Genomic DNA, 12,158 nt, shown 5'->3' with positions numbered 1-12,158 from the left:
GAGCGGCCGTGAGTACACGCAGCCCGCAGGCCAGCCTACGGGTCTGCAAGGCGAGTGACTACAACTCCCAGCAGGCCACTCTCTCCCGACGCACCGCCCCCTCCCTGCGCGCGGCCTTCTGGGAGCTGATGTGCCCCGTGCAGCGCCGCGCTGCGCCGCACCCGCCTCAGGGCGCGGCGGCGAGGGCAGCACTCGGTTCCCTCTTCTGGAAAGCCGTTGGAGGGAGCCGGCCGCGGTGCGGGTAGGCGGCGGCGGCGGCGGCGGCACTAGCAGCCGCCGCCGCCGGGGCACGGCGCAGCCGCGGAGCCCTCCCTGAGGTGGGACTCGGCGGAGACTCCGGGCGGCCCGGGAGCCGGGCTCCCAGGAGCAAGTTGCCCGTGCCAGGCGCGAGCGATGCGGACGAGAGCCCGGGCCCCGGCGCGGCGGCGGTGAGCGCGGAGTTCCCCGGCGACCGCACTGCCGGCTCCCCTCGCCTCAGCGACGCCCCTGCCGAGGGCCCGGGCCCCGAGGACCGGGGCTCCCCTGGCCCGCGCCGGCAGCGGCGGCGGCGGCGGCGGCGGCGGCGGCGGCGTCGCAGACGGGCCCGGAGGCGGCGCGGCGGGTGGTGGTGGTGGTCGTGGTCGTGGCCGTGGCGGCGGCGGCAGCGGCGGCGGCAGGAGCCACAACTGGAGGGCCGGCGGCGGCGGCGGCGGCGGGGCAGCTCCCCCGGACCCCGCGCGGGGTCGCCGGGGCAGGTGGCGTCCCGCGAGGAATGCGCGGAGGTGGCGGCGCCCTCTCCTTCGCCGTCCCCTCCTCGCGCCGGCGGATCCCGGCGGCGGCGGCGGCAGCGGCAGCGGCGGCGCCTGCGGGCTGTGGAACTTGAGAATTTCGTGGCCAACACGTTGCTGCTGAAAGCTCGCCAAGGTGGGTGCACGGCGGGCGCCCGACTCCCACCCCACCCGGACCCTCCGAGGAGCCCGGATCCCCGCAGAGCCCCGCCCCACGGCCCGCCTGTCCTCGCACTCGGGTCCCGCGGGTCGGCGAGGCGTCCGCTACCCCGCACTTTCTCAGCACGCGGGACCCCAGGTATAGGTGGTCTGCGCCCAGTGCTCGTTAGCCTGAGCCTGCTGCGTGGACCTGCCGCCCCCCGCACGGTCCAGTGCGTCAGCGCCCGGCGAGCAGTGTCCTACCCCGAGGACGGGGAGGCGGGAGCACCGAACGAAGCCGGCAGGAAACGACCGAGCCTTTGTGGTCTGTGCCGCCCTGGGCGAGAGCGCTCCTGTAGTGTCTGCGTATCGGTATTTGGGCGCAGCGTCCTGATTCTAGGTCTGGTCTGCGGCTTTGTGGTGTGTGGAGAGGAAATAGGTCAGGACGAATTCGGAACGGCAGCGGTCGGTTCAGCCCTTCCTCTCGGAGGTCGCTGGTAGCGTCCTGTGTCTCCCACGAGGCTGGAGAGCCGGCGACCAGCTGCCCACCTGCGGTTCTTCAGCCCGGGGCCTGATGCCGGCGATGGAGCAGGTGCTGCGTTCTTGCGCTGCGTCCACGATCCGTGCCCGCCCGACGGCACAGTGGCCAGAACTCCGAATGGAAGACCACGGGGGTGGGGGGAAGGGGTTATGCGCAACATCCCAGGGCCGGGAAGGGGTGCTCCTGGTGACTCAGGGTGCTGTTAGCAAGCGCCAGTGAATTTCTCTTGTGATTGGAATAGCAAGTAACGTTTTGTGGAAGAAGTTAACCTGGAAGACCGCTCTTTTCAGATCTTTGGGGTTTGTTTCCTTTTGAATCCACCCCCCTTCCCATCTGTGTCCTAGGTGTCTTTCATGAGGAAAGGTGGGATCCCAAAATGCCTGGTTCCTCAACCTACTGGAGCCCTTGGGTCAGAAACATTTGAAAGGAATTCTTGAAGTAACAGTGATTGGTGCCGAGAATTAGGTGCTCAAGTGAGGGTTTAAATGGAAGGATCCAGATTTAAGAAGTAGTGAACTTTTATTTTTTATTTTATTTTATTTTTTTTTTATTTTTAAAGATTTTTATTTATTTATTTGACAGACAGAGATCACAAGTAGGCAGAGAGGCAGGCAGAGAGAGAGGAGGAAGCAGGCTCCCTGCCAAGCAGAGAGCCCAATGCAGGGCTCGATGCCAGGACCCCAGGATCATGACCCGATCCGAAGGCAGAGGCTTTAACCCACTGAGCCACCCAGGTGCCCCAAGAAGTAGTGAACTTTTATTTTCTAAAGTGGCTTTTCTGTGAAGAGTTGAGAATAGAGGGGCCCCTGGGTAGCTCAGTGGGTTAAAGCCTCTGCCTTCAGTTCAGGTCATGATCTCAGGATCCTGGGACGGAGTGTCACATCCGTCTCTCTGCTCAGTGGAGAGCCTGCTTCCCCCTCTCTCTGCCTGCTTGTGATTTCTCTTTCTGTCAAGTAAAATCTTTAAAGAAAAAAGTTGAGAATAGAGATCTTCTCTTGAATTATTTTGAATAGAAGATTGAATATGGGTGGGAAGAGAACAGGGTCTTACTTTTCTGTTAAGGTGGTGGGGTGACCTCAGCAGTAGGTTTCAGTGGAACATGTGATTGTGTCCAGTGTTTCTCACTTTGAACTCCAGGTTGGTCACAGAGATGAATCGTCCTTTGTGGAAATCGGCTCTGACCCAACCTCAGCCCGTTTTCTTTCCACTGTATCATCCTCTCTGGGTGTAGTGTACGAAAACAGGCGGTCAAGCAGATTTCTGTACAACGCTGTAGAGATTAGATGAGGAGGTAAAATGTAATTGCTTTCGAAGTGCTAAATACATAAAACCAGGGGCTCCTGGCTGACCCAGTCAGAAGAGCATGCTACTTACTCTTGATCTCTGGGCTGTGAGTCAGAGCCCCACGTGAGATATAGAGATTACTTAAAGAAATACATAGAGCCAGTATTTCCTGTTATAAAGCCCAAGACTGCAGTGATCCATCCTTCCTTTCTTCTTTCCATCCTTTTTTATTTTTTTTTTAAAGATTTTATTTCTTTATTTGATGGACAGAGATCACAGGCCGGCAGAGAGACAGGAGGAAGCAGGCTCCCTGCTGAGCAGAGAGCCTGATGTAGGGCTCAATCCCAGGACCCTGAGATCACGACATGAGCAGAAGTCAGAGGCTTAACCTTCTGAGCCACGTAGGCGCCCCTCTTTCTTTCTTTTTTAAAGATTTTATTTATCCATTTGACACAGGGAGAGAGAGCACAAGCAGGGGCTGTGGAGAGGGAGAAGCAGGCTTCCCGAGGAGCAGAGAACCTGATGCGGGCTTCAATTCCAGGACCCTGGGATCATGACCTGAGCTGAAGGCAGATGCTTAACAGACTGAGCCACCCAGGCACCCCAGCAGTGATACTTTCTAAAGAGTTTTAATTTTTGTTTCCTAAAGTATTAACCCACACTGGTATGATCATTATGAGGTCTATCGTTTGTTAGCAGGGAATGTTTACTGCTATGTTCAGAAAGAGTTGTTACATCTGTGTGGTTAATGCTTAGAGAAGTTAAATATGAGATATTAGAAAGATGAATATATGGTGAGTGTTTTGTTATAACTTAGGGTTGTTCTCCCAAATTGAAACTTTATTTGCTTTAGCAGCTCATGCATGTTCCCTAGGAAGTGTTTTCTTGGACCTCTCTGTTCATGGCTGGTTCCTCATTTAGTTTCTTTGGCTCATGTATTGGAAAATTAACATTTGAGAGGAGTGTACATAGTACAGCAGTTATATGTTGGCCTTGGGAATCACACTATTGATTTAATATTATGAGTGGGTCCACTCATTCTCTAGATTTATTGCAAATAAAATCAATCTCTCTTTTTTTGTTCTCAAACAGTAGGTATTTAAAACTGTTCCTCCTTTTCAGGAATGTTGGCAGATAATGCTGCATTGAAAAAGTTGTTTGTCACTTTGCCACACACACTTTAAGGAAGTAGAAAATGATCCTACTGTTGATAAAACACAAAATCACTTTTTTTAAACATTTAGCATTTTTTCTTTCTTTCTTTCTTTTTTTTTTTTTTTGAAGATTTTATTTATTTATTTGACAGAGAGAGATCACAAATAGGCAGAGAGGCAGGGGGAGAGGGGAAGCAGACTTCCCGCTGAGCAGAGAGCCTGATGCGGGGCTCTATCCTAGGACCCTGAGATCATGACCTGAGCTGAAGGCAGAGGCTTTAACCCACTGAGCCACCTAGGCGCCTCCAGAATTTTTTCTTGTGTTAACACCTTTGCTAAGCAATTTGTGACCTTTCATAGCTTTAAATGATAACCTTAAATTGTTTCACATCCTACTTCTTTTTTTTTTTTTCCCTTTTTGAAGAGTATATTTATTTATTTGACAGATAGAGATCACAAGTAGGCAGACAGGCAGGCAGAGAGAGAGGAGGAAGCAGGCTCCCTGCTGAGCAGAGAGCCCGATGTGGGGCTCGATCCCAGAACCCTGAGATCATGACCTGAGCTGAAGGCAGGGGCTTGACCCACTGAGCCACCCAGGTGCCCCTCACATCCTACTTCTGAGGAGACTTTCACCCTGTTTTGTCTCTCGGAAAAATTGACAGCATGAATGCAGAGGGGAGAATAAGGATGTGTACATCTAGTGTGGATTTGGTCTTACCTGTAGTATTTCTTTCAGATTTCAGCTGATGGTGTTTTTAGCAGTTGATTGGCATCTCCTGCATAGTTAATACATCTGATATCATTCATACTGTCTCTGCTGAGGCCTCCTCTACAGGATTTTGGTTTTATGGGGTTTCTAGAAGTAGCTTACAAATCTTTTTATTCCGGAAGTATAGTAGCTAATGTTTTTTGTTTTCATTCATCATACTTCATTTGATCCAACACCAAAGAGCTACTTAATACATTTTTGTTATTTAAAAAAATGAACACTTTTGTGTTCTTTGCACCTGTTCTTGTTTGCTGGCTATTCCAACCTTCAGTGCATCAGGTCCTCCTTGCTTTCTTCTTGTTCGATTCTTTCCACCCTTCCAGAATCTGGTTTATCTTTGTATCTTGGTTTGCTTCTCCCAGCTTGGAGAGTGTGCACTGTCTGCCCTCAGGGAATTTGGAACTTGGGGTTCAGAACATGGCATAGTCCGTGATTATCCAGCTAAATTGTAATCTGTGCATGCATGGACAAGGCATAGGTTTACTTTGATTTTTTATTCCTTTCAGTGCTGCCTAGCCATATAACCTGTACTTGGTAAAAACCACTGGAGACTAAGGGGGTGGTTTGTTATTTTGCTGAATTCAAGAAAGAAAAGGTGAAATTCATACTAAAAATGAAAGGATTGGCTGCATTTGGAGGGAATAAAGTGTGTTCCAAGTTTGCTGTAGAGCCTAGTGGTTGAAAAGGATAGCTAACATCAGTGCCCGTTTCCTCTGTCCAGGCAACACGCTAAATTCTTTATGGGCATTATCCCAGCCAGTCCTGTCCCTCCTTTCCTAATCTGTAACAACCTCCTAACCTCTTCTAACTGGACTGACGATAATTCTACTTCTCAGTGTTAAGAGGATTGCATGGGATAATGTGGCACAGTGCTTGGTGCTCAGAAAGTGCTCAGTAGAATAGTTGTGGCTGTAGATTTTGTTGTTACGTCTAGTGTCATGATGAAGAATTGGCACTTGAATATGAAGTTGTGTTAATTGACCTTGAACCTCATTCTTTGTCTCAGTCCATGCTCATTCTGGATTTCCCAAAAACATAGCTTTCCTGTTCCTGAATTCTCACTTTTGGGCGGTCCTTGTACCTCATTTAGCCTTAAGCTTTGTTATTTCTCACGTCCATTCCTGTCTGTCCTCATCTAGTGCGCACACACATCCCTGCACCCCCTCCCCTAGTGCTGAGGTTCTCTATAGCTCTTAAGTTGACTGAGGGACAGAATTTCCTCGCTGGTCCTCTTTGTTCTCCTTTGTCATCTTCAGTGCTGTTAGAACACTCTTTCTAAAACACAGATTTGTTCTCTTAATCTTCGGTTTAAAATGCAGCCCTAGACCTCCATTCCAGGATCCCCACAGGGTCCTCCCTGTCCTCGCACCCAATAGATGCTCTACAAATGCGGACTGTGACTGAGGACAAAAGAGCACATCTCAGGAATTCTTTCCATACCGATGATGACCAGAAATTAAGGTTTTAAACTAAGCTTTTTATTATTTATTTATTTATTTAATTTTTTAAAAGATTTTATTTTATTTATTTGACAGAGAGATCACAGGTAGACAGAGAGGCAGGCAGAGAGAGAGGGGGAAGCAGGCTCCCTGCCGAGTAAAGAGCCCAATGCTGGCCTTGATCCCAGGACCCTGAGATCATGACCTGAGCCGAAAGCAGAGGCTTAACCCACTGAGGCACCCAGGCACCCTAAGCTGTCTTTTTAGTGGTCTGGAAATAGGGAACAAAAACTGAGATTTTATTCACCTTTGGAATTCACTAGTGAGTGCATTTTGTTTTATTTAAATTTAATATTTCTGTTTTTGTTAAATCAGTATTAAAATGTAATTATATCTACAGTGCAACCTCTAGTTCCTCTTTCAGTATTTACATGCTCATCACTAACAAAGACAGTGGGTTCAACCGTAACTAATTATGAGGTTAGCAAAAAGCCAAACACATGTGTTTTGTGTTTTGTGTTTTTTAGAATGGAAACTATTTGTTTTTACCAAATTGAAAGAGCATTCCTAGTTCAAAGAACACATGGCAATACTATCTTTGTGGCCCCCCTTACTCCTGTGCTGCTTTGTCTCACTTCCTGGCAGAGACATTGTGGTTGAGCGTTTGCAGGGTAATCCTAGATATTTTTTTTTTTGTGAGCATTTGTGTGTACTAGATTTGCCAGTTGGACAGGGCTGCTGAACTGGTTGCATCCCGTACCACCACCCCCCCACCCCACCGCCAACCTCTAGGAGCAGGTGTTCTTATCACTTTTACAGATGAGGGAAACAGAAGTGACTTGCTGAAGGTCTCATTACTAGTTAATGGGAGCATCAGGGTTCAGCCCAGGTCTGTCTGGCCCCAAACACATGCTCTAACTAGTCATGTAATGCTGTCGAAACACTCCTCAGTTTGCTGCTTTTAATGAAAACAGGTTGATCTTTTGTCTTTAGCTTCTGGCATGAAATTAGCTTTCTAGATGTAGGAATGTCAAGTGGCTGGTTGGACCGCGTGAAAGCACAGTTGATAGAAGTTGGGACGTGGCGGGGAAAGTGGGGCCGTTGGATTCTCATCTGACAAGGAGAACTTTGGAGACATTGTCTGTGTTTGCACCCGAGAACTGCAGAGCCAACAGTGTTGTGCAGAGTTATATCAGGAGTCTATACAAGAGCCAAAAGTGATGGTGAAGCATTTGGCATGGGGCAGAGCCTTCCTGAGGTCACTCTGGTTCTAGAAGGAAAGAATTTAGAGCCTCTCTGCTCCCTGTTTTGATTACATTTGCTTAGCATGCTCAGTGCTCTTTCTTCCAGTGCTTCATTGGGTTAAACACAGCATGATCTCAAAAGGACAGCCTTCTCACATACCTTCATCAAGCTAGGAACAGAATTCATGACTGGTTCTGTTCTACTAATTTAAAAAAATTTTCCAAGGGATCTATAACTTTAAAAATCAGAGAATAGGGTCGCCTGGGTGGCTCAGTGGGTTAAGCCTCTGCCTTCGGCTCAGGTCATGATCTCAGGGTCCTGGGATCAAGTCCCGTGTCGGGCTCTCTGCTCAGCAGGGAGCCTGCTTCCCTTCCTCTCTCTCTGCCTGCCTTTCTGCCTGCTTGTGATCTATGTCTGTCAAATAAATAAATAAAATCTTTTTAAAAAAAAAATCAGAGAATAAAAGGACTTCTGACAGAAAGTTCTAGCCTTCCTCATACTCCTTTTCTTCCTCTAAACTGAAAGTTTATCCCTTTGCTCACCCCGCCAATTCACATGTTGAAACCCAGTTCCTGATGTGATGGTATTTGGAGGTGCTTAGTTCATGAAGGTAGAGCCCTCATACAAGGGATCAGTGCCCTTATAAAAGACACCCCACAGAGCTCCCTGGCCCCTTCGACCACATGAGGACACATTGAGAAGATAGCCATCTGTGAACTGGGAAGATGCTGAGTCTGTGCACCTTGATCATGGACTTCCAGTCTCTAGAACTGTGAGAAGTGTTGTTTATAACCCCCCACTCCCCCTACCCATGTATGGTATTTTGTTACAGCAGCAGGAGCAGACGAAGACCCCACTCCCCTCAGGTGCAGCTGCACTAATTCTTCCCATGACTTCTCTTTTCGTTACTTTGGCAGTTACTGTTGAATTTCTAAAGAATAGCGCTCGTCCATTTAGATATCTATTAGCTTTATGCTGTTGGATGCGGACGTAGCTCTCTTAAACCAGCTCCTCCATCTTCTTTCTCCCTCATTCATGTAGTTAAATCACTGTTTCAAATTCCTGTATTGGTTATCTTTTTAACTTAAAAAATTATTGGAATTCTCAGACTCCAAGACGTTTGCTCAAAAGACATGAAGTGTTATTTTTTTTTTTTAAAGATTTTATTTATTTACTTGACAGAGAGAGATCACAGCAGGCAGAGAGGCAGGCAGAGAGAGAGGAAAGGAAGCAGGCTCCCTGCTGAGCAGAGAGCCTGATGCAGGACTCCATCCCAGGACCCTGAGATCATGACCTGAGCCGAAGGCAGCGGCTTAACCCACTGAGCCACCCAGGCACCCTGAAGTGTTATTTTACTGTTTATATTAGTCAGCTTGGACTGCCATAACAAAATAACACAGATTGGGTGGTTTAAGCAACAGAAATGGTTGGGTTTTTTGTTTTCGGTTTTGGTTTTGTTTTGTTTTTACAGTTCTGAAGGCTAAGAATCCAAGGTCAAGGTACCAGCATGGCTGATTTCTGGTGAGGACTCTTCCTGGCTTATATAAGGCTGCCTTCTCCCTGCGTCCTACCATAGCCTTTCCTCTTGTTTATGCTGAGAAACAGAGATTTTTCTGGTGACTCCTCTTAAGAATTCACCTGTCACATTGGAGCCTTAGCTGGCTGACCATCTCATTTAACCCTAGTTACCTCTCTGAAGGCCCAAACTCCAGTTATAGTTCCATTGGGGTTAGGACTTCAGCGTGTGAATTTGGAGGTGAGAGTGGGGTGCTGGGGTACAAGTCAGTCTATAACACTGTTTTAATTTGCATTTTCCTAATTACCAGGGAAATTGAACATCTTTTTGTAATGGTGGTGATTCAACTTTCCTCTTTGTAAATTGCTTGTCATATCTTCTGCACAATGAGGGCAGAATATCTTACTGATTTCTAGCATCTTTTTATGTAATCTGGATACTCAGTATACATTGCACAAATCTATTCTCTCACCTTAGTATTAGTATTAGTATCTCACCTTAGTACTAGTTTCCTATTGCTGCTCTAACAAGTTACCACAAACTAAATGGCCTGAAATAACACAGATTGTTTTGTTACAGTTCTGGAGGTCAGAAGTCTGAAATGTGTCTTGCTAAGCTAAAATCAAGATGTCAGAAGGGCTGTGTTCCTTTCTGGAGCTTCTAGGGAGAATGGTATCAGACAGAGAGCCGGTTCTGAACTCAGGTCTGTCTGCTTGCTGTTCAAAAATTAATACTCTAAAGACAAGTGACAGTGAGAAAGGAAGGTCACTTTAGTCAGGAAGCTGGCAACCTAGAAGGCAGGTGGACAGACATCTCAAAAACCATTTACCCTGTCCAGGCCAAGCTGGAAGGATTTTAGAGGGGAAGGCATGGGAGAAGGGAGGGGGCTGCATGCAAAAGAAGCAGGTGGTTGGATGGTGAGTCCGATGTCGGGACCCTGAATAGACTTGCTGGCATCAGCGACAGCTGTTTTTTAAATGTGGTCAGGCCTCGTCTTCTGGGAAAGTTTGGTCCTTCACTCCTGAAGGCCAGTGGTTTGCAAATCTTAAGAGGATGGGTCTGCTACAGACTGAGGGAGTTAGGTCAGCAAGCCGAGAGTAAGCTTGAAGCGAGTTCGCCCTTCAGACCAGTTGGAGCGCTATCACAATTTCATTTTGGAGGTTTTATGGGGGAATCCATTTTCTTGCCCTTTCCAGCTGCTGGAGGCCACCTGTGCCCCTTGACAATACCATGTGTAAGGGAGGATGTGGAGTAACTGCAGCCAGACTCTCACACAACGCCCATTGCAGTGTGGAACTGGAGACCCCAGCAATGTCTGATAAATACACCTGCCCTGTGATCTGGTGATTCTCCTCCAGATGTCCCCAGTTCAACAGTCACAGGCTCAATTCGAGAATGTTTATCAGGGCTTTATTCATAACAGTCTCAGGCAGGAAACAGCCCAATCATTCCTCCCCAAGAGGATGGATAAAGCAGTACCTATACGTATAATGCTGTGTAGCAGGAAAAAGAGCTGATACATGCAAGAACATAGACAAGTGTCGGGAGCATTAGGTTAAGGAAAAACTCAGATCCTCAGTGATTCCAGTGGTATGATGTGAAAGTAATCCATGATAATACAAATTGGAATGGTAATTGCCATTACCATGGGGTAATGGTAGAAGGGAGGGATTGACACCAAAGAGGCAGGAAGGGACTTTCTGGGGTGATGAAAATGTGTATGGGGGCACCTAGGTGGCTCAGTTGGTGAAGCATCTGCCTTCAACTCCGGTCATGATCTCAGGGTCCTGGGATGGAGCCCCAGTTGGGCTTTCTGCTCAGCAGCAGTCTGCTGTTCCCTCTCACTCTCCCTCTGTGCCCTCTCTGTCTCTCAAATAAATAAATAAAATCTATTTTTTAAAAATTTTTTTAAATGTGTATTGATTGATCCAGCCGGTAATTATGCGGGTGTATATACATTTGCAACATTTCATTGAGTGATACTATTAAGCTTGGTGCAATTATTGTGAAAATTGTGTCTGTTGAAAGTACTTCTTTAAGGAAAAACATTTTATAAGATAGGGCCTCTCTGTTCCTGAAAGATTTGGTAAACCTGGCCCACAAAACTGCCCGAGTTTGGAGTCTCCCCTGGCCCTCCCCCACCCTCCTGACTTGGAAGCAGGGATAGGGGTGGTTCTTTTTATTATCAGTTTAGTTTCTTTAATACTTACTGTGACCTTCCGTTTCTTCTTGAGTTAGGTTTGGTAACTTGGGTTTTCTGAAAAAATTCTTTTCACCTACGCTTCCAAATTTATTTGGCGTTAATGTTATTTGTAACACTTTCTATTTTTACAACTGCAACTGTGATCTTTTTAATTTAGAATATTATTTGTGTGGGTCTTTTATTTTTGTTAGGCTGGCAAAAGATTTTTGTTAATCACTTCAATGAACCAGAGTTTGGTTTCATATGCTGCTCTCAATTATGTTTGTCTTCTGTTTTATTAATTTCTGCTTGTATTGTATTCTTTATTTTGATTTGCCTCTAGCTACTCAAGTTGACTGCTTAACGCATACTTTTTAAACTTTCTTGTTTTAAAATAAATAAATTTAAGACTCTGACTTTTAAGTATTGTGTTAACAGCAACCCACAAGTTTCTTCATGTGGTTTTTTTCATCTCAGTTATGTTTAATGATTCTGATTGTGATTTCTTTGTTAAGCCTTGATTATTTGACTGTGATTTTTAAGAAATTACAAATTCATGGCACCTTTTTAAATGATCCTTTTTATCGGTGATTTAATGATAGATGACCAGAGGATATGGTCTTCATAATATCAGTATTTTGGTATTCTTTGAAATATACTTTGTAAGCTGGTACTTGGTCAATTTTTATAAATGTTTATCTGTTCTTAGGAAGAATATGTGGGTTTTTTTGCTGGGTAAGACCCTGTACGATCGTCTTTTAGCTTAAGCTTACTATTGTTACTATATAAATAGACTCCATTTTTATTGTTTTTTTTGTCTGTTTGATAATCAGTTTATGATAAAGTCTTGATGAAATCTCCCACTAAGGCAGTGGATATTTAAATTCATTTTCCCTGATTTGGTTGATTTTTATTTCCAAGACACTGTTAAGTATTTACTAGTTACTGATTTCAGTTATCTTCTTGTTGGGTTATTGTTTTTTTAATTATTTATGTAAGGTGCATCTCTGTCCCCACCAGTGCATTTCAGTTTTCCTTAAGTTGTATTTTCATTGGACATGCCTATTTTTTTTAAGATTTTATTTTATTTCTTTATTTATGACAGAGAACACAAGTAGGCAGA

The 12,158-nt window shown here is 46.2% G+C and overlaps 1 protein-coding gene across 1 annotated transcript in view; it reads left to right on the top strand.

Moving 5' to 3' along the window:
- The first annotated feature begins 770 nt into the window (after window positions 1-770).
- GRK4 (G protein-coupled receptor kinase 4) overlaps window positions 771-12,158 on the top strand; it is a 97,038-nt gene continuing 85,650 nt past the window's right edge. The window contains exon 1 of the mRNA XM_044267888.1: window positions 771-903. The gene's annotated coding sequence lies outside the window, so the exon portion shown is untranslated. The remainder of the gene's footprint in view (window positions 904-12,158) is intronic.

The sequence above is a fragment of the Neovison vison genome, chromosome 11, assembly GCF_020171115.1.
Source record: "Neovison vison isolate M4711 chromosome 11, ASM_NN_V1, whole genome shotgun sequence".
In the NCBI taxonomy this organism is placed as follows: Eukaryota; Metazoa; Chordata; class Mammalia; order Carnivora; family Mustelidae; genus Neogale; species Neogale vison.
This window is presented reverse-complemented; position numbering and strand designations above follow the sequence as displayed.